The sequence below is a fragment of the Pseudophryne corroboree genome, chromosome 9, assembly GCF_028390025.1.
Source record: "Pseudophryne corroboree isolate aPseCor3 chromosome 9, aPseCor3.hap2, whole genome shotgun sequence".
Classification (NCBI taxonomy): Eukaryota; Metazoa; Chordata; class Amphibia; order Anura; family Myobatrachidae; genus Pseudophryne; species Pseudophryne corroboree.
Genome location: NC_086452.1, coordinates 91,355,887 through 91,379,135, shown reverse-complemented (window position 1 = coordinate 91,379,135; position 23,249 = coordinate 91,355,887).

The window sequence follows — 23,249 nt, the reverse complement described above, 5'->3', positions numbered from 1 at the left end:
CAATTTGGAACTATAGAGTGCCTGATAGTATGTGACAAATTCCGCCACAGTCTGGGGGGGTGCGGTCCAGTACAGACCAAGCAGAATCCAAAACCTCCACTACAGTATGAGAGGAGCGGTCACCCCATGCAAGATTGGCAAAATAAGAAACTGGTCTATCCCCAGTAGCATATTGGACATTCGAGGAGAAGAGAAGTCTGTGCTGGGTTTTCCCCCACAGGTATTCCTTTCATTCACCCTGCGCATGGAGCCACACCAACTTAGAGGCATCCAAGCCATCGCGCACATATGTCATTTCTGTAGCAACCACTGGGGCCTCCAATTCAGATTCACATTTTCTAAAGGAGGATTTAAGACTCCCTACCCGTTTAATCAATGTTCCTCTTAAAAAAGCCTTGAAAGTGTCCCACAGCAGAGACACATCCAAGGTGTCTTCATGCATAACAAAGAATTCTAACCAGCTAGCTTCCAAGGCGGATCCCTCACCCATATGCGTCAGCCAAAAGGGATTCAATTTCCACACTGCTTGGCCTCGCTGACAGTTTAAGTCATGTGTAATGATATAAGGGAGTGATCTGAAATACCCCTAGTCTCATATCTGACATTTTGAACTTTGGGCAAAAGCTCCCGGGACAGAAGAGCCAAATCTATCCTAGAGAAGGAAGAGTGAGAGCATGAAAAACAGGAGTACTGCCTCAAATCGGGATTTTTCAATCTCCAGGGGTCAATCAGACCCAACTCCGAAACAGTGTCTGCAAACAGGGAACGCCTGGGCTGTGGGTTGAAGGATGCCGTGGACAACCTATCCAACTCGTGGTTTAAAACGTTGTTGAAGTCCCTCATACAGATAACGGCTACCCCAGGGGATGCAGCCATAAAGGCAGATGCCTTTTTAAGGACGTCATGCGAGTATGGAGGGGGCACATACATAGCCAGCAATAACAGGGGGACGTAGTTAATTTTGCACTTGAGAAATACATATCTACCCCATTGATCCGTTTACACAGAATCAAGTGCAAAGGGAACAGACTTCCTAATTAGGATCGACACTCCCCGGGACGCTGCAGTATGCATAGAGTGGTAAGCCCAGCCCACCCATGGTTTTTTAAGGGACATAATCTTAGTACCCAGTAAGTGGGTTTCCATCAGGCAAATTATATCTGAAGCAGAAAGCTTAATCTATCGGACCAGGGAGCGCTTAATTTTGTCATTGATCCCCCACACATTCCACGACAGAAACTTAACCAAAGCCATAGCAAAGCATTGTTGTAATATTACAGAGTACCCGCGGCCAGCCACCCCCAGTGAATATAAAAAAAGATACGCCCGCAGCTAGTTGCAACATAGACATAGCGGAAATAAGCACATTGCACAGCAAAAAATGAAAACACAGCAATAATAACAGTCTAAAATAATTCCCACCCCGTATACCACCTAAAACTAGCAGCATACCTGATTCCCTAACGACAAAATACCCTAAAAACTAACAATAACAGCTAAGGCAGAACACACCTTTACATATTCTGCCAATACTTAACAAAACCAAAATCCAATATCCAAAAAGGGGGTCAAGAATTTAATAACCTCGAGACAGAAGAGTCTCCCAGCTAAACTCAAATCCCCCCTAGGCCACTCCCACCACCCCACCTAAACAAAACTGTATCCCCCCGGGAGCTATATAGTGGGACAGACACCTATAGCAGAGAGCAGAAAAACAGTATGGAAATAACAACCCATAGTTCCCTCATTCCCAAACCGCCACATAACCCCAGGGAAGGCTTGCAAGAAGCCACAGAGACCCCTCATAGGCCCAGCATAACAACTCAACATGAAACAACAACATGAGAAACCCAAATCCCCCGCCTAGACCACACTCATAAATGGCACAGCAGGTATACATGGTGCAAAATATTAGTAGTAGAGAAACTAAGCGCAGGAGTTCAATCAGCGGCCACCGCCCGCCAAGCCGGAAAGCGCCTGTCCAGCCAGACTGATGCATCGCGGGGAGTCATGAAGAATTTAGTTTCTCCATCTGAAACCACCCGCAGTTTAGACGGGAAGAGCATGGCATAGGGGATATTCAGTTCACGCAGCCTGCGTTTCACAGGAACAAAACTGAGCTCTGTCCTTCTGAACGTCAATAGCAAAATCCGGAAAGACTGAAATCAGAGATCCGTTCCACATGAGAGGACCCTTAGTGCGGGCCATTTTCAAAATCACATCCCTATCACGATAATGAAGGAGCTTGGCTATGAAGTACGGGGGAGGTGCCCCTGGAGGTAGTGGACGCATCGGGACTCTGTGAGCGCGCTCCACTGCAAAGTGTGTGGTAAACTCCTCCACTCCAAATGCATCCAGCAGCCAGGGTTCAAGAAATTTCTCGGGGCAGGCACCCTCCTCTTTCTCGGGCAGGCCGACAAAATGGACATTGTTCCGTCGCAATCTCCCCTCCATATCTGTCATCTTTTTGTGTACCTCCGTCATCTGGGACTCTAGAGCAGTGGTACGTCTACCGAGTGGCGAAACCGTGTCTTCCAGCATGGAAATGCGTGTTTCAACCTCACCGGCCCTTTCTCGCACGTGCAGGAGGTCTTGGTGTATAATGGACAGGTCCACCTGAACCTGACCGATCCTGTCAGCCAAGCGGGCCTCGCTGGTGGTGACCGCTTCCAGTACTCTCTGCAAGGCAGCATCCGAAGCCTCCACAGATGAGGAGCTGTTAGAAGGCGGTGACTGTGAAGAGGCCGAGTGTGCTCCCTCCCCATGTTGAGGCCGAGCTGGAGGATTTCTAGCAAATTTCTCTAGTTTCGCTGCGGCCGCGTTATTCTGGTGCTATCTAACCATCATAGCCAACTGAAGGCGGGAATCAGAGAGATGTAGTATATCAAAACCGACCAGTAGTTGCCCGCTAGAAAATATAGTATATCAGAACTGTCCAGCTGCAGTCCGTGAAGAAACAGTATATCAATACCGACCAGTGGCAGCCTGTGAGCACAGATAATATTGCAGGATCACCCAGCCGCTGCCAGCCAGGGAGTGTAATGTAACATAAACTTCTCCAGCCTCCGTCCCTGATGTCCTTCACAGGAATAAAACTTTAAAAAGGAAGCGCTTGTAATATGTTAAAATGAATGCTGTAAAAAAAAGTTTTGTTTTGGTTAGTTTACAATGAATACAGCTCTTTTGTGTATTTTTTGGCGGTATGTAAAAGCGTTTACAAATACTAGGGGTTCCGTTTGGTAAACCGGGTGTTAATGAGCGGCTGGTCCACAATTCACTGTCCCTAGCTCACCCTACTTTTGTGAGCCGCTAACCGCGGCTCTCTGCTTGCGTCCCCGGCTCTGGTTCCCTCCTGCAATGAGTAGCGGTATCCGTGCAGTGTCTCTCACTCCATGCTTAGCGCCCGGGGATGGCGTTCACTTCCTGTTCCGTTCCTCTTTCCTCCTTCTCTCTCCAACGCATTTTGGGTTTGCAGCCCTTTGTTAAGGATTGAGATTGTCTCAGGAAATTCCTTTTTATAGCTAAAAAACTTTATTGTTTCAATTTTAAAAACAGGAAGTGGTCATGCAGGAAGTAAATATTCCGGCGGCAACCACATGCTCCATTCTATCTTATGATACAGGGCATTTAGTAAAAAAATCATATAAAATATGGGTATCTATTTTAATTAAGGTATGGCATTCATAAAATAAATGTATATATAATATTAATTACTCTAATTATATACAAAAAGAAGATGTGTGTAGACTGGTGCGCTTCTTCTGGATTCGACCGCACGGTAAAAAACTTTTTCCGTGTATCCGTGTATGTAGAGTCGGTGGTATAATAGCCGCAAAGTGGCTAGTAGCAAAGTTTCATAGGTTTTATATAAGTCCTAGCAAAGTCACGTGAGCTTTGAATAAGTTATATTAAGCACCTTCCGCTCTTCAGGGCGGCAGCTCAGTTCCTCAGTATACCAGAGGTATATGGCATGGATTCTGTAGTAAAAAAGAGGAGAAGAACAAGCGCCTATGGTGCAGTAAGTTTTGTATGTGTTGGACAACACTAAAAATGATGTATATAAATGCGTACCAGAGATTTTCTTTAAACCACGTCAAAATAGATAGATGTCAGTCAGGATATTTCTTGCTATCAACACCATCAGAGATTTTCTTTAAACCACGTCAAAATAGATAGATGTCAGTCAGGATATTTCTTGCTATCAACACCATCTGACCCTCTCCATGGAGAGGGTCAGATGGTGTTGATAGCAAGAAATATCCTGACTGACATCTATCTATTTTGACGTGGTTTAAAGAAAATCTCTGATGGTGTTGATAGCAAGAAATATCCTGACTGACATCTATCTATTTTGACGTGGTTTAAAGAAAATCTCTGGTACGCATTTATATACATCATTTTTAGTGTTGTCCAACACATACAAAACTTACTGCACCATAGGCGCTTGTTCTTCTCCTCTTTTTTACTACTCTAATTATATGTTACAATTATCAATTTTAAAAAGGACATTTTAGTGAACATATTTTAAATGGACAGAAAGAGGCTACTATAAATTACTTAAGATGTAGAAATTTATAGAAACCATTCCTAAATTATTATCTAACTAAAAAAGAGTTTATATCTATCTCTTCATTTAATCCAAGTGGTTGCCACGTATACATTTGGAAAATCCATTTTGTTTCCCTATTTCTTAGATCCAGACATATATCTCCTCCTTTCCAGTTTTTCAGGATTTTCTGAATCCCCATAAATTTCAGGGTAGACGAATTTTGTTGATGGTGCTCTTTGTAATGTTTGGAAACACTGTGGGTTTCCAAACTTATTTGTATGTTATATAAATGTTCGGAAATCCTAATTTTCAATTTTCTATTGGTCTGTCCAATATACTGATATCCACACGGACACTCCAGTAAATAGATTACTCCTTCAGAGTCACAAGTAATTCTTTCCCTCACTTTGTATGTTTTGTTTGTCACATTAGATTTAAATTCTGTAACCGGCATAGTAGATCCTTTATTTTCTTTATTTTCTGTTTGGATAGGGATTTCATTCTGTAGATAACTTGTAACCAGATGTTGTTTGATGTTTTTGGCTTTCTTATATATTATTTTCGGTTTGTCTTTTATGTGGGGTGCCAATTGTTTATCCAAAAGTAAAATGGGCCAATGTTTCTGTAGAATGTTCTCTAGCTGATGGTATTGGCTGTTGAACTGAGTAATAAATGCTGTGTTATAGTTGTTTTCTATTGGTTTATGATTGTACTGTATCATGCTTTTTCTATCCATGGTTGTAATCTTCTCTATTTCTCTGTCTAGTTCTCCTCCATCGTATCCTTTCTCCACAAACTGATCTTTCATACCACTGCATTGTTGGAGAAATGTTTCTTGCTGTGTACAGTTTCTCTTCAGGTGTCGGAATTGGCCTCCGGGAATGTTTTGAAGCCAGTTCTTGTGATGATTACTGGATCTATCAAGCATCGTGTTCCCACTGACTTCCTTGATATGATTCCTTGTGATAATTTTGTTTTCTTGAATATGAATTTCCAAATCTAGATATGTGACCATCTGTTTGCTAAATGTAAATTCCAACCCATATGTGTTGTTGTTCATGTACATCAGAAAGTCTTGAAGAATTTGTTCCGGACCATTCCAGATAATCAGTAAGTCGTCGATGTATCATTTCCATATGACTAGATGTCCATATGGATTGTCATTCCAAATCTTTTCCTCCTCCCATCTAGCCACAAATAAATTGGCATAGCTAGGTGCGAAGGAGGAACCCATGGCGGTTCCCTTTATTTGATTATGGAACACATCCTGATCCCAAAAATTATTTTTGTTCAAGATATATTGTACACAACTGATGAGAAAGTTGATCTGTGCATTAGGTAGTCTTGTTCCATTAGAAAGAAAGAATCTGGTGGCGTCACATCCGATGTCATGGGCTATACAAGTGTATAATGAACGGACATCACAAGTACATAAAATATAGCTATCTTGCCAACAACATCTTTCAGAAAGGAATCCACATATTTGGATAGATTTGACGACAGTGACCCTATTCCTGAAACGATCGGGCATCCTGGTGGATTAGTAGGGTTTTTGTGCAACTTTGAGAGTTGATAGAATGTTGGAATCAGCAAGAACAGCAGCGGCGGCACCAGTAGCAGCATCTCGCAAACGCCAGCCTGTTCCTAGGCAGGCTACGCTTTGTATCACCGCTTTCCATAAGAAGCACACAGCTGACAACCTCTTACGGAAACTGAGGAACATCATCGCAGAATGGCTTACCCCAATTGGACTCTCCTGGGGGTTTGTGACATTGGACAACGCCACCCATATTGTGCGTGCATTACATCTGGGCAAATTCCATCACGTCCCATGTTTTGCACATACATTGAATTTGGTGGTGCAGAATTATTTAAAAAACGACAGAGGCATGCAAGAGATGCTGTCGGTGGCCCAAAGAATTGGGGGCCACTTTCGGCATTCAGCCACCGCGTGCCGAAGACTGGAGCATCAGCAAACACTCCTGAACCTGCCCTTCCATCATCTGAAGCAAGTTGTGGTAACGAGGTGGAATTCAACCCTCTATATGCTTCAGAGGATGGAGGAGCAGCAAAAGGCGATTCAAGCCTATACATCTACCTACGATATAGGCAAAGGAATTCTGAGCCTTTTCCTCGCACCCCCAGTTGCGGGAGAATGTGAAGGAGGAGATGTTGACAGGTCGCGTTCCGCTTGACTTGACAATTTTGTCACCAGCAGTTCTTTGAACCCCAGCAGACTTGTGTCTGCCGGAAAGAGAGATCCAAGGTAGGTTTTAAATCTAGGATCGAGCACGGTGGCCAAAATGTAGTGCTCTGATTTCAACAGATTGACCACCCGTGAATCCTTGTTAAGCGAATTAAGGGCTCCATCCACAAGTCCCACATGCCTAGCGGAATCGCTCTGTGTTAGCTCCTCCTTCAATGTCTCCAGCTTCTTCTGCAAAAGCCTGATGAGGGGAATGACCTGACTCAGGCTGGCAGTGTCTGAACTGACTTCACGTGTGGCAAGTTCAAAGGGCAGCAGAACCTTGCACAACGTTGAAATCATTCTCCACTGCGCTTGAGACAGGTGCATTCCACCTCCTATATCGTGCTCAATTGTATAGGCTTGAATGGCCTTTTGCTGCTCCTCCAACCTCTGAAGCATATAGAGGGTTGAATTCCACCTCGTTACCACTTCTTGCTTCAGATGATGGCAGGGCAGGTTCAGGCGTTTTTGGTGGTGCTCCAGTCTTCTGTACGTGGTGCCTGTACGCCGAAAGTGTCCCGCAATTCTTCTGGCCACCGACAGCATCTCTTGCACGCCCCTGTCGTTTTTTAAATAATTCTGCACCACCAAATTCAAGGTATGTGCAAAACATGGGACGTGCTGGAATTTGCCCAGATTTAATGCACACACAATATTGCTGGCGTTGTCCGATGCCACAAATCCACAGGAGAGTCCAATTGGGGTAAGCCATTCCACGATGATCTTCCTCAGTTGCCGTAAGAGGTTTTTAGCTGTGTGCGTATTCTGGAAAGCGGTGATACAATGCGTAGCCTGCCTAGGAAAGAGTTGGCGTTTGCGAGATGCTGCTACTGGTCGGTGCCGCCGCTGCTGTTCTTGCGGCGGGAGTCCATACATCTATCCAGTGGGCTGTCACAGTCATATAGTCCTGAGCCTGCCCTGCTCCACTTGTCCACATGTCCGTGGTTAAGTGGACATTGGGTACAACTGCATTTTTTAGGACACTGGTGAGTCTTTTTCTGAGGTCTGTGTACATTTTCGGTATCGCCTGCCTAGAGAAATGGAACCTAGATGGTATTTGGTACCGGGGACACAGTACCTCCAACAAGTCTCTAGTTGGCTCTGCAGTAATGATGGATACCGGAACCACGTTTCTCACCGCCCAGGATGCCAAGGCCTCAGTTATCCGCTTTGCAGCAGGATGACTGCTGTGATATTTCATCTTCCTCGCAAAGGACTGTTGGACAGTCAATTGCTTGGTGGAAGTAGTAAAAGTGGTCTTACGATTTCCCCTCTGGGATGACCATCGACTCCCAGCAGCAACAACAGCAGCGCCAGCAGCAGTAGGCGTTACACGCAAGGATGCATCGGAGGAATCACAGGCAGGAGAGGACTCGTCAGAATTGCCAGTGACATGGCCTGCAGGACTATTGGCATTCCTGGGGAAGGAGGAAATTGACACTGAGGGAGTTGGTGGGGTGGTTTGCGTGAGCTTGGTTACAAGAGGAAGGGATTTACTGGTCAGTGGACTGCTTCCGCTGTCGCCCAAAGTTTTTGAACTTGTCACTGACTTATGATGAATGCGCTGCAGGTGACGTATAAGGGAGGATGTTCCGAGGTGGTTATCGTCCTTACCCCTACTTATTACAGCTTGACAAAGGCAACACACGGCTTGACAAATGTTGTCTGCATTTCTGTTGAAATACTTCCACACCGAAGAGCTGATTTTTTTGGTATTTTCACCAGGCATGTCAATGGCCATATTCCTCCCACGGACAACAGGTGTCTCCCCGGGTGCCTGACTTAAACAAACCACCTCACCATCAGAATCCTCCTGGTCAATTTCCTCCCCAGCGCCAGCAACACCCATATCCTCCTCATCCTGGTGTACTTCAACACTGACATCTTCAATCTGACTATCAGGAACTGGACTGCGGGTGCTCCTTCCAGCACTTGCAGGGGGCGTGCAAATGGTGGAAGGCGCATGCTCTTCACGTCCAGTGTTGGGAAGGTCAGGCATCGCAACCGACACAATTGGACTCTCCTTGTGGATTTGTGATTTCGAAGAACGCACAGTTCTTTGCTGTGCTTTTGCCAGCTTGAGTCTTTTCATTTTTCTAGCGAGAGGCTGAGTGCTTCCATCCTCATGTGAAGCTGAACCACTAGCCATGAACATAGGCCAGGGCCTCAGCCGTTCCTTGCCACTCCGTGTGGTAAATGGCATATTGGCAAGTTTACGCTTCTCCTCCGACAATTTTATTTTAGATTTTTGAGTCCTTTTTTTACTGATATTTGGTGTTTTGGATTTTACATGCTCTGTACTATGACATTGGGCATCGGCCTTGGCAGACGACGTTGATGGCATTTCATCATCTCGGCCATGACTAGTGGCAGCAGCTTCAGCACGAGGTGGAAGTCGATCTTGATCTTTCCCTATTTTTGGAACCTCAACATTTTTGTTCTCCATATTTTAATAGGCACAACTAAAAGGCACCTCAGGTAAACAATGGAGATGGATGGATACTAGTATACTTATGGATGACGAGCGACTGCCGACACAGAGGTAGCTACAACCGTGGACTACCGTACTGCGTCTGCTGCTAATATAGACTGGATGATAATGATATAAAAAATATATATATATATCACTACTGCAGCCGGACAGGTATATATTATATAATGACGGACCTGCTGGACACTGTCAGCTCAGCACTGCAGACTCCTAAAGTAAGCTACTAGTATCAAGAAGATAGAAGAAAAAAAAACACCACGGGTAGGTGGTATACAATTATGGATGGACGAGCGACTGCCGACACAGAGGTAGCTACAGCCGTGGACTACCGTACTGCGTCTGCTGCTAATATAGACTGGATGATAATGATATAAAAAATATATATATATCACTACTGCAGCCGGACAGGTATATATTATATAATGACGGACCTGCTGGACACTGTCAGCTCAGCACTGCAGACTCCTAAAGTAAGCTACTAGTATCAAGAAGATAGAAAAAAAAAACACCACGGGTAGGTGGTATACAATTATGGATGGACGAGCGACTGCCGACACAGAGGTAGCTACAGCCGTGGACTACCGTACTGCGTCTGCTGCTAATATAGACTGGATGATAATGAGATATAAAATATATATATATCACTACTGCAGCCGGACAGGTATATATTATATAATGACGGACCTGCTGGACACTGTCAGCTCAGCACTGCAGACTCCTAAAGTAAGCTACTAGTATCAAGAAGATAGAAAAAAAAAACACCACGGGTAGGTGGTATACAATTATGGATGGACGAGCGACTGCCGACACAGAGGTAGCTACAGCCGTGGACTACCGTACTGCGTCTGCTGCTAATATAGACTGGATGATAATGAGATAAAAAATATATATATATCACTACTGCAGCCGGACAGGTATATATTATATAATGACGGACCTGCTGGACACTGTCAGCTCAGCACTGCAGACTCCTAAAGTAAGCTACTAGTATCAAGAAGATAGAAAAAAAAAAAAACACCACGGGTAGGTGGTATACAATTATGGATGGACGAGCGACTGCCGACACAGAGGTAGCTACAGCCGTGGACTACCGTACTGCGTCTGCTGCTAATATAGACTGGATGATAATGATATAAAAAATATATATATATCACTACTGCAGCCGGACAGGTATATATTATATAATGACGGACCTGCTGGACACTGTCAGCTCAGCACTGCAGACTCCTAAAGTAAGCTACTAGCATCAAGAAGATAGAAAAAAAAAAAACACCACGGGTAGGTGGTATACAATTATGGATGGACGAGCGACTGCCGACACAGAGGTAGCTACAGCCGTGGACTACCGTACTGCGTCTGCTGCTAATATAGACTGGATGATAATGAGATAAAATATATATATATATCACTGCTGCAGCCGGACAGGTATATATTATATAATGACGGACCTGCTGGACACTGTCAGCTCAGCACTGCAGACTCCTAAAGTAAGCTACTAGTATCAAGAAGATAGAAAAAAAAAAACCACCACGGGTAGGTGGTATACAATTATGGATGGACGAGCGACTGCCGACACAGAGGTAGCTACAGCCGTGGACTACTGTACTGCGTCTGCTGCTAATATAGACTGGATGATAATGATATAAAAAATATATATATATCACTACTGCAGCCGGACAGGTATATATTATATAATGACGGACCTGCTGGACACTGTCAGCTCAGCACTGCAGACTCCTAAAGTAAGCTACTAGTATCAAGAAGATAGAAAAAAAAAAACACCACGGGTAGGTGGTATACAATTGTGGATGGACGAGCGACTGCCGACACAGAGGTAGCTACAGCCGTGGACTACCGTACTGCGTCTGCTGCTAATATAGACTGGATGATAATGATATAAAAAATATATATATATCACTACTGCAGCCGGACAGGTATATATTATATAATGATGGACCTGCTGGACACTGTCAGCAGAATGCGTTTATAGAATAAAAAATACCACACGACGAGTGTTTAACTTTTTCAGGCAGACAATCACAATATACTGGTGGTCAGCAGACAATCACAATATACTGGTGGTCAGTGGTCACTGGTCAGTCACACTGGCAGTGGCACTCTGGCAGCAAAAGTGTGCACTGTACTTAAAATATGTACTCCTGCTATAACTGCTCCCCAGTCTCCCCCACAATTAAGCTGTGTGAGCAGTGAGCACTCAGCACAGTCAGATATACAGTATTACATATGATGCAGCACACTGAGGCTGAGCACAGATATGGTATGTGACTGTGTCACACTGTGTATCGTTTTTTTTCAGGCAGAGAACGGATTAATTAAACTGGTGGTCACTGGTCACACTATCAGCAACAGCAAGTAGTACTCCTAATATGCTCCCCAAAATTAGTAAATCAACAATCAAGTGTCTCTACTCTAGTCTAAACGGAGAGGACGCCAGCCACGTCCTCTCCCTATCAATCTCAATGCACGTGTGAAAATGGCGGCGACGCGCGGCTCCTTATATAGAATCCGAGCCTCGCGAGAATCCGACAGCGGGATGATGACGTTCGGGCGCGCTCGGGTTAACCGAGCAAGGCGGGAAGATCCGAGTCTGCCTCGGACCCGTGTAAAAAGGCTGAAGTTCGGGGGGGTTCGGTTTCCGAGAAACCGAACCCGCTCATCACTAGTAAGAAAGAGTGCATTTAGTCAGGGGTTTATATAGTACAATTACCTTGTGATATACATCCAGTTTCTTACTGTGTAGTGTTATATCTATTGACTATATAGCTGTGTAAGCTAGTCCTGTGTAAGCAGTATTATTGTCTGTAATAACCTCTGCATTGTACAAACTGTGATTATTTGTGTGTGCATTGATAGCTGAGTGGTGTCCATCTTGTGTCTTTCACTCAACTTGCTATCCCTATATTCTATAACCTGAGGGGGCTTGGTGCGTCAGGTGTTATTTAATATAGGATTTTCACAAAGATATACTGTATTACGTATTTTTCTCTGTGATTTAGTCACCATATCTCTCCTTTATCTTTGCTGGTGCTGACTACACTGCGCAGAGGGTTGGGTGTAGGGATATAGTGCTGCTAATAATTGTACTGTGTTACCTCATACTGCAAGTTATATCATGTCTGCTTCTGAGGGTAACGGTTCTGGGGCGGAACACACTGCAGGTGTTGCTGAAGCCACAGGCACATATGGTGAGAATATAGCAGCTGTGGGCTCTGGTTCTGGGGGCTCCTTGCCCCCCGGTGGGACTATGGCAACGGAGGCACATACTGACCCTCCGTGGGCCGCTTTTTCCTCGCTTCTGCATACGCTAGTTCATAAACTAACACCCCCTATGGGACCCCCAATGCCAGTACAACCGTATTTGGTCCCTGCAGCTAACCCGCCGTGGGCGGATGATTTATCTGCTCAATTAAAGAAGTTGAACCAGTCCCTGGCTACTAAAAAGTCTGACCAACGCTCGCCTAAGTCCAAGAGGTCCTCTAAGCGAGCGCTCGTATCCTCACAATCCACTGCTGTCACTGACACCTCGTCTGATGAAGACAGCACATACACTGACCCCACAGGTTCTGACTCAGATACGGCTGATGGGGAGGGTAGTTCACATGTGGATGTTCCAGATCTTTTGGAGGCTATTAAGTTAATTCTGCAGATTACGGATGATCCCGAGCCATCTATTCCTCCTAAGAAACCAGATAGGTTCAAGCGTCAGACGGTGATTAAACAAGTTTTACCTCACTCTGACCACCTAGTGGATATACGTCAGGAACCCTGGCAAAGCCTGGGTACGAAGTTTGTGCCTCAAAAGAAGATGCTGGTTCACTATCCCCTCGTGCCAGAGCTGTCTAAGAATTGGGAAACGCCTCCTCCAGTAGACTCACATGTGGCTAGGATGGTGGTTTCCTCAGCTCTACCTGTCACTACGTCACGTCTCTAAAAGAGCCTACGGATAAACATGTCGAGGCTTGTCTAAAAGCGATTTACACCCTCACGGGTGCTGCACAAAGGCCCACTATTGCAGCTACATGGGTGCCAGAGGCTATTGAAGCATGGGCCTTGGAGTTAGAAGCTGAAATCTCCTCTGACCATGCTAGACAATGCTTGTCATATATTGTCACAGCTTCTCGCTATATTAAAGAGGCGGCTTCTGATGCCGATATCCTAGCAGCCAAGGCCTCTACTACGTCAGTCCTGGCTCGCAGGATATTGTGGCTGAGATCCTGGTCTGTGGAAAACCCTGGAGGTACTCCATTTCAAGGGGGATATTCTGTTTGGGGAGGACTTAAATAAGATAGTGGCTGACTTGGCTACTGCCAAAACTGCCTGTCTACCAAATACCGCTCCTTCTGTGTCGAAGGCCAAAGGCACGTCCTTTCGCCCCTTTCGTCCTTCAGGTAAAGTAAAAGGTCAGGCGTACCATAAGCAGGCCCGCACTTCCAAACCTGGTAAGCCGAAGCCCAAAAGAGCCTGGGCTGCCCGTCAGCCAGCAGCCAAGACCGATAAGCCTGCCGCATGACGGGGCGGGCCTCCCCCTGGGGGATCTCAGGGTGGGGGTCCGGCTTCTAGGGTATACCCAGGAATGGTTGAAGACCACTTCAGATGCCTGGGTATGGGAAGTCGTCACTCGAGGTTACGCCATAGCCTTCAAAAACCGCCCCCCTCATCGATTTTGCCAGACAGACGTCCCGTCGGACCAGACAAAGGCAAACACTCTGCATTCGGTGGTACAGACCCTCCTGCATACAGGAGTCGTAGTACAGGTGCCTCTTGCTCAGAGGGTCCGGGGGTACTATTCTCCGCTGTTTCTAGTCCCGAAACCGAATGGGTCCTGCCGGCCCATTTTCAACCTCAAGGCACTGAACAAGTTTGTGAAGGTTTCCAAGTTCCGTATGGAAACCCTTCGCTCTATAGTTCTGGCCTTGGAACCTGGGGACTACACGGTCTCCCTGGACATACAGGATGCTTACCTGCATATTCCTATAGCAGTGTCACATCAACAATACCTGAGGTTCGCTATTGGCAACCTCCATTACCAGTTTCGGGCGTTACCTTTTGGTTTAACAACGGCTCCGCGAGTCTTCACCAAAGTTATGGTGGTGATAACGGTGGTACTCCGCCGTCAAGGGGTCAGGATACTGCCGTATCTGGACGACTTGTTAATCCTGGCAAATTCCCCAGATCTTTTCCTGCGTCATCTGGATATGACGGTCCGGTTTCTACAAGCCCACGGGTGGCTCATCAACTGGAAGAAATCCTCCCTGGTCCCTGCTCAGAGCATGGTGCATCTGGGAGCGCTGTTGGACACTCACAACCAGAGGTTGTTCTTGTCTCAGGAGAAAGTCCTGAAACTTCAGGACAGGATTTGTTGCTTCCTTTCTCGTCCGCAAGTGTCGATACATTCGGCAATGCAGGTGCTGGGCCTCATGGTATCAGCATTCGACATGGTGGAGTATGCTCATTTCCATTCCAAAGCTGATTCTAGCCAAGTGGGGCGGCCTGCCTCACCGGATCAGGTCTCAAATGATCTTTGACTCCGGAGGTTCGTCTGTCACTGCTCTGGTGGCTCCAGGACCGACAATTGTGCAGAGGCCGTCCCTTCTGGATATCCAACTGGGTCCTGTTGACGACAGATGCCAGTCTAAGAGGTTGGGGCGCGGTGCTGGAGCAGCACTCCTTGCAGGGTCGGTGGACCAAGGAGGAATCTCTCCTCTCGATCAACATTCTGAAATTGCGGGCGGTCTTCAATGCATTGAACCTAGCACAGCATTTGATTCAGAACCGTCCTGTTCAAGTACAGTCGGACAACGCCACCACAGTCGCTTACATAAATCATCAAGGCGGCACTCGAAGCCGTTTGGCAATGAAGGAAGCCTCACGGATTCTACGTTGGGCAGAACACCATCTACCGGCAATATCGGCAATATTCATTCCGGGAGTCCTGAATTGGGAAGCAGACTTTCTCAGTCGTCAGGACGTGCATGCCAGCGAGTGGGACCTCCATCCAGAAGTGTTTCAACTCCTCGTGGAAAGGTGGGGTCTTCCATATGTGTATCCGATGGCGTCTCGACACAATTACAAGGTTCCGGTCTTCGGAGCAAGGACAAGGGATCCTGAAGCAGCATTCGTGGATGCGCTGGCAGTGCCGTGGAGGTTTCGGCTGCCGTATGTGTTCCCTCCGGTGTCACTCCTGCCCAGGGTAATTCGGAAGTTCAAGCAAGAAAAAGGAAATCTGCTTCTCATAGCTCCGGCGTGGCCCAGACGGCACTGGTTCTCAGACCTGCAAGGCCTATAGTCCACTTCTACTTCCACAACGCCCAGACCTCCTCGTTCAGGGCCCCTGTGTCTACCAGGACCTAGCCCAGCTGTCTTTGACGGCGTGGCTCTTGAAGCTTCCATCTTAAGAGCTAAGGGTTTTACTGAAGAGGTCATTAAAACTATGTTGTGGGCCCGGAAACCGGCCTCTGCTCGGATTTACCATCGGGTCTGGCATTCCTACTTTGTTTGGTGCGCATCTAACCATTATGACGCTTCCAAGTTTAGTACAGCCAAACTTTTGGCTTTTCTACAGCTGGGCCTAGATTTAGGCCTGCGTCTGGCCTCCCTCAAGGTTCATATTTCTGCCTTGTCGGTGTGATTTCAGAGAAAAATTGCGACTTTACCTGATGTTCATACTTTCACTCAGGGTGTGTTGCGTATCCAACCTCCCTATGTCCCGCCTGTGGGTCCTTGGGACTTGTCGGTGGTTTTGGAAGCGTTACAAGAGTTTCCATTTGAACCTCTTGGTACAGCTGACCTTAAATGGCTTTCCCTTAAGGTGGTGTTTCTGTTGGTTATTGCCTCTGCTAGAAGAGTGTCGGATTTGGGTGCCTTGTCTTGTAGTTCCTCATATCTGATTTTTCACCGTGACCGGGCGGTTCTTAGGACTCGTCCCGGATATTTGCCTAAGGTGGTTTCTTCGTTCCACCTTAATCAGGAGATTGTGGTTCCAGCTTTTGTCTCTCCTGATTTGTCTCCCAAAGAGCAGTCTTTGGATGTGGTACGGGCTCTCCGTATCTATGTGAAGAGAACTGCTTCTATTCGAAAGTCTGATTCTCTCTTTGTTTTGTTTGGATTTCACAAACGTGGCTGGCCTGCTCACAAGCAGACCCTGGCCAGGTGGATCAGAATGGTGATTGCGCATACTTATGTGAAGGCTGGTCTGTCAGCTCCTGTTCACATTACGGCCCATTCTACTCGGTCTGCTGGACCTTCTTGGGCGGCCCATCGTGGTGCGACCCTTGACCAATTGTGCAAGGCGGCTACGTGGTCCTCCGGGAACACGTTCATAAGGTTCTATGCCTTCGATACTGCCGCTTCCCAGGATGCTTCCTTTGGACGCCAGGTTCTTGTGCCCGCTACAGTGCGTCCCCTCCCATAAGGAACTGCTTTAGGACATCCCCATTGTCCAGACTTGTGGAGCCCAGTGTACCCCGCAGCAGAAAATGAGTTTTATGGTAAGAACTTACCCTTGTTAAAACTCTTTCTGCGAGGTACACTGGGCTCCACAAGGCGCCCACCCTGACTCACTTAGCTTCTTTGGGTTGATATGGCATTAGCCGCTGACACTTCTCTTGTTGTGAGAGTGTGGTGTATGTGGCTACTAACCGTTGTCGTCTCTTTTCCTACTACTGCATTGGGCTGGTTAACTGAACTGAGCTCCTGTGCTGGGAGGCGGGGTGATATAGGAGGCGGCGCTATGCATCTTGGGAAGAAGGTCAAAGCTTTGATCCTGTTGGTGCCTCGGATCAAGATCCTACTCTACACCCCATTGTCCAGACTTGTGGAGCCCAGTGTACCTCGCAGAAAGAGTTTTAACAAGGGTAAGCTCTTACCATAAAACTCGTTTTAGCACATCTACGATCAGTCTTCAGACATGTGGGGGGACGCCCAGCACAGGGCTAGTCCTCCCCCCATGTCAGGCCCGACCCCCCCTCCCACACAAGTATAAAAGCATTGCACAGCGGTGATTCTTTTGTACTTTAGGAGTAGCTCCCTGCCTCTTGCGAGCTGGCAGGAGCTACTTGTCGCTGTGAAGGTCACACAGCCGCCGCGGCCCACTCCTCCAATGGTCCAGGCACGCCTGCAATCAGGTTTGAATTAGGCCCATTCTGTGTGACACACTGAGAGAATAGGCCAGCATGGTCGTGTGACACACTGGGAGATTCAGACAGAGTGTGTGAATATGTGACACACATTACATTGCAATTTAGATTTCAGTTTGAAGCCGAACACACCCCACCCAAATCTAACTCTCTCTGCACATGTTACATCTGCCCCACCTGCACTGCACATGGTTTTGCCCATTACAGAAAAATGTTGCTGCTGCGATCAGGTCTGAATTAGGCTCAAAGCACAGTAGGCATCATGATGGGACATTCTACCAAGAGCTTACTATCTAGTTAGCAGGGCCAGCTCCAGGCACATTCGACTGGAGCGGCCGAACAGGGCGCCGGCTATTTAAAGGCGGCTGCCCATTTCACATATGGTGCTGGCCGTCAGCCAATCAGGAGCCACTGCTGCCGGGCCACGAGCTCTGATTGGTTCAAGGACTGGCGCCATATTTGAGATGACTGGCACCAGAGAGAGAGCAGCCGCAGCATCGCAGACATCGTGGTGGATCACGGGTGAGTCGTCCGGTCTGGGGGTTGAGGGCGGGATGGGTGTCCCTTGTCCCTGCTGCCGTAGCTCGATCTTGTCCCTGCTGCCAGCATGTAGCTGAGGTCCCGGGAGTGAAGTTCCCAGACCTCAGCACACTGCGCACTGCCCATCTCCGCCGCACTTGGATACAGTTATCTGGCACTGGGGGCATTTGTGTATCTGACAGCACTGTGGGGGCATTTATGTATCTGGCAGCACTTTGGGGGCATTTATGTATCTGGCAGAACTGTGGGGGCATTTATGTATCTGCCCCGAGACCAGGTCCGAGAACCCTTCTCCACACAGTCCTTAGCCTTCCATATGCCTCTTAAGTCGGCATCATCTGTCCATTGCATATTCTACAGGACCCGTCAAGCAGAAATCGACATAGCTTTGACTCTAGGACCCAGTATACTCATGTCTCTTTGGGCATGTTTTATATATACATTTCTCTTAAAACAGTATCTTTAATATATATATATCTCTATATATACATATATATATCTATATGCATACTAGGGTCTCAATCTCTGCTGATAAGGTACCTGTCCACGCTGCCACAGCGCTATAAACCCATGCCGACACAATCGCCGGTCTGAGTAGTGTACCATAATGTGCACGCTATCTGCAGGATCCCTGAGAATAGCTAGGGCTACCTTCTGGGCAAATGTGACACCTTAGGGGAAGATTCCCATCCCATCCTGGCCCTAGTGGGAAAAGGATACTGCCTGAGAATTCTTTGTGGGAAGCTGCAGTCTCTTGTCTGGAGATTCCCGCTCTTTTTCCTCATGAGAGGAGGGAAATTTACCTCAGCTTTCTTCCCCTTAACATGTGTACCCTTGTGTCAGGGACAAATGAGTCATCAGTGATATGCAAATCATCTTTTATTACAATAATCATATTTCTCTAACGTCCTAAGTGGATGCTGGGGACTCCGTAAGGACCATGGGGAATAGCGGCTCCGCAGGAGACTGGGCACATCTAAAGAAAGCTTTAGGACTATCTGGTGTGCACTGGCTCCTCCCCCCATGACCCTCCTCCAAGCCTCAGTTAGATCTCTGTGCCCGAACGAGAAGGGTGCACACTAGGGGCTCTCCTGAGCTTCTTAGTGAAAGTTTTAGATTAGGTTTTTTATTTTCAGTGAGACCTGCTGGCAACAGGCTCACTGCATCGAGGGACTAAGGGGAGAAGAAGCGAACTCACCTGCGTGCAGAGTGGATTGGGCTTCTTAGGCTACTGGACATTAGCTCCAGAGGGACGATCACAGGCCCAGCTTGGATGGGTCCCAGAGCCGCGCCGCCGGCCCCCTTACAGAGCCAGAAGGCAGAAGAGGTCCGGAAAATCGGCGGCAGAAGACGTCCTGTCTTCAACAAGGTAGCGCACAGCACTGCAGCTGTGCGCCATTGCTCTCAGCACACTTCACACTTCGGTCACTGAGGGTGCAGGGCGCTGGGGGGGGGCGCCCTGAGACGCAATAAAAACACCTTGGATGGCAAAAAAATGCATCACATATAGCTCCTGGGCTATATGGATGCATTTAACCCCTGCCAGAATCCATAAAAAAGCAGGAGAAAAGTCCGCGAAAAAGGGGCGGAGCCTATCTCCTCAGCACACTGGCGCCATTTTCCCTCACAGCTCCGTTGGAGGGAAGCTCCCTGTCTCTCCCCTGCAGTCACTACACTACAGAAAGGGTTAAAAAAAGAGAGGGGGGCACTAATTAGGCGCAGTATTAACTATACAGCAGCTATAAGGGGAAAAACACTTATATAAGGTTATCCCTGTATATATATAGCGCTCTGGTGTGTGCTGGCAAACTCTCCCTCTGTCTCCCCAAAGGGCTAGTGGGGTCCTGTCCTCTATCAGAGCATTTCCTGTGTGTGTGCTGTATGTCGGTACTTTTGTGTCGACATGTATGAGGAGAAAAATGATGTGGAGACGGAGCAGATTGCCTGTAATAGTGATGTCACCCCCTAGGGGGTAGACAACTGAGTGGATGAACTGTTGGAAGGAATTACGTGACAGTGTCAGCTCTGTATAAAAGACAGTGGTTGACATGAGACAGCCGGCTACTCAGCTTGTGCCTGTCCAGACGTCTCATAGGCCATCAGGGGCTCTAAAGCGCCCGTTACCTCAGATGGCAGATATAGACGCCGACACGGATACTGACTCCAGTGTCGACGGTGAAGAGACGAATGTGACTTCCAGTAGGGCCACACGTTACATGATTGAGGCAATGAAAAATGTTTTACACATTTCTGATAATACGAGTACCACCAAAAAAGGGGTATTATGTTCGGTGAGGAAAAACTACCTGTAGTTTTCCTGAATCTGAGAAATTAAATGAGGTGTGTGATGATGCGTGGGTTTCCCCCGATAACAACGGATAATTTCTAAAATGTTATTGGCATTATATCCTTTCCCGCCAGAGGTTAGGGTGCGTTGGGAAACACCCCCTAGGGGGGATAAAGCGCTCACACGCTTGTAAGGGCTCTACCTTCGCCTGAGATGGCCGCCCTTAAGGATCCTGCTGATAGAAAGCAGGAGGGTATCCTAAAAGGTATTTACACACATACTGGTGTTATACTGCGACCAGCAATCGCCTCAGCCTGGATGTGCAGTGCTGGGTTAGCGTGGTCGGATTCCCTGACTGAAAATATTGATACCCTAGATAGGGACAGTATATTTTTGCCTATAGAGCATTTAAAAGATGCATTTTTATATATGCGTGATGCACAGCGGAATATTTGCCGACTGGCATCAAGTCTAAGCGCGTTGTCCATTTCTACCAGTAGAGGGTTATGGACACGTCAGTGGTCAGGTGATGCGTATTCCAAACGGCATTTGGAAGTATTGCTTTATTAAGGGAGGAGTTATTTGGGGTCGGTCTTTCAGACCTCGTGGCCACGGCAACAGCTGGGAATTCCACGTTTGTACCCCAGGTCGCCTCTCAACATGAGAAGACGCCGTATTATCAGGCGCAGTCTTTTCGTGGACAAGCGGGCAAAAGGTTCCTCATTTCTGCCCCGTGACAGAGGGAGAGGAAAAAGGCTGCAGAAATCAGCCAGTTCCCAAGAACAGAAACCCTCTCCCGCCTCTGCCAAGCCCTCAGTATACGCTGGGGCTTTACAAGCAGAATCAGGCACGGTGGGGGGCCCGTCTCAATGAATTTCAGCGCGCAGTGGGCTCACTCGCAAGTAGACCCCTGGATCCTTCAGGTGATATCTCAGGGGTACAAATTAGAATTCGAGACGTCTCCCCCTCGCCGTTTCCTAAAGTCGGCTTTACCGATGTCTCCTTCTGACAGGGAGACAGTTTTGGAAGCCATTCACAAGCTGTATTCCCAGCAGGTGATAATCAAGATACCCCTCCTGCAACAGGGAACGGGGTATTATTCCACACTGTTGTGGTACCGAAGCCGGACGGCTCGGTGAGACCGATTCTAAATCTAAAATCTTTGAACACTTACGTACAGAGGTACAGAGGTTCAAATTCAAGATTGAGTCACTCAGAGCAGTGATTGCGAACCTGGAAGAAGGGGACTACATGATGTCTCGGGACATCAAGCATGCTTACCTTCATGTCAAAATTTACCCTTCTCACCAAGGGTACCTCAGGTTTATGGTACAGAACTGTCACTATCAGTTCAGACGCTGTCGTATGGATGGTACACGGCACCCCGGGTCTTTACCAAGGTAATGGCCGAAATGATGATATTCCTTCGAAGGAAGTGAATTTTAGTTATCCCTTCCTTGGACAATTCCCTGATAAGGGTAAGATCCAGGGAACAGTTGGAGGTCGGTGTAGCACTATCTCAGGTAGTGTTGCGGCAGCACGATTGGATTCTCAATATTCCAAAATCGCACCTGGTTCCGACGACTTGTCTTCTGTTCCTAGGGATGATCCTGGACACAGTCCAGAAAAAGGAGTTTCTCCCGGAGGAGAAAGCCAGGGAGTTATCCGAGCTAGTCAGGAACCTCCTAAAACCGAGCCAAGTCTCAGTGCATCAATGCACAAGGGTTCTGGGTAAAATGGTGGCTTCCTACGAAGCAATCCCATTCGGCAGATTCCACGCAAGAACTTTCCAGTGGGACCTGCTGGACAAATGGTCCGGATCGCATCTTCAGATGCATCAGCGGATAACCCTGTCACCAAGGACAAGGGAGTCCCTCCTGTGGTGGTTGCAGAGTGCTCATCTTCTAGAGGGCCGCAGATTAGGCATTCAGGACTGGGTCCTGGTGACCACTGATGCCAGCCTGCGAGGCTGGGGAGCAGTCACACAGGGAAGGAATATCCAGGGCTTATGGTCAAGCCTGGAGACATCACTTCACATAAATATCCTGAAGCTAAGGGACATTTACAATGCTCTAAGCTTAGCAAGACCTCTGCTTCAAGGTCAGCCGGTGTTGATCCAGTCGGACAACATCACGGCAGTCACCCACGTAAACAGACAGGGTGGCACAAGAAGCAGGAGGGCAATGGCAGAAGCTGCAAGGATTCTTCGCTGGGCGGAAAATCATGTGATAGCACTGTCAGCAGTATTCATTCCGGGAGTGGACAACTGGGAAGCAGACTTCCTCAGCACGACCTCCACCCGGGAGAGTGGGGACTTCACCCAGAAGTCTTCCACATGATTAAAAACTCGACAGGTATTGCGCCAGGTCCAGGGACCCTCAGGCAATAAGCTGTAGACGCTCTGGTAACACCGTGGGTGTACCAGTCAGGGTATGTGTTCCCTCCTCTGCCTCTCATACCCAAGGTACTGAGATTGATAAGATGGAGAGGAGTAAGCACTATATTCGTGGTTCCAGATTGGCCAAGAAGGACTTGGTAACCGGAACTTCAAGAGATGCTCACGGAGGATCCGTGGCCTCTACCTCTAAGAAGGGACCTGCTCCAGCAAGGACCCTGTCTGTTCCAAGACTTACCGCGGCTGCGTTTGACGGCATGGCGGTTGAACGCCGGATCCTGAAGGAAAAAAGGCATTCCGGATGAAGTCATCCCTATCCTGATCAAAGCCAGGAAGGATGTAACCGCAAAAACATTATCACCGCAATTGGCGAAAATATGTTGCGTGGTGCGAGGCCAGTAAGGCCCGACGGAGGAAATTCAACTGGGTCGATTCCTACATTTCCTGCAAACAGGAGTGTCTATGGGCCTGAAATTGGGGTCCATTAAGGTTCAAATTTCGGCCCTGTCAATTTTCTTCCAAAAAGAACTAGCTTCAGTCCCTGAAGTTCAGACGTTTGTAAAAGGGGTACTGCATATAAAGC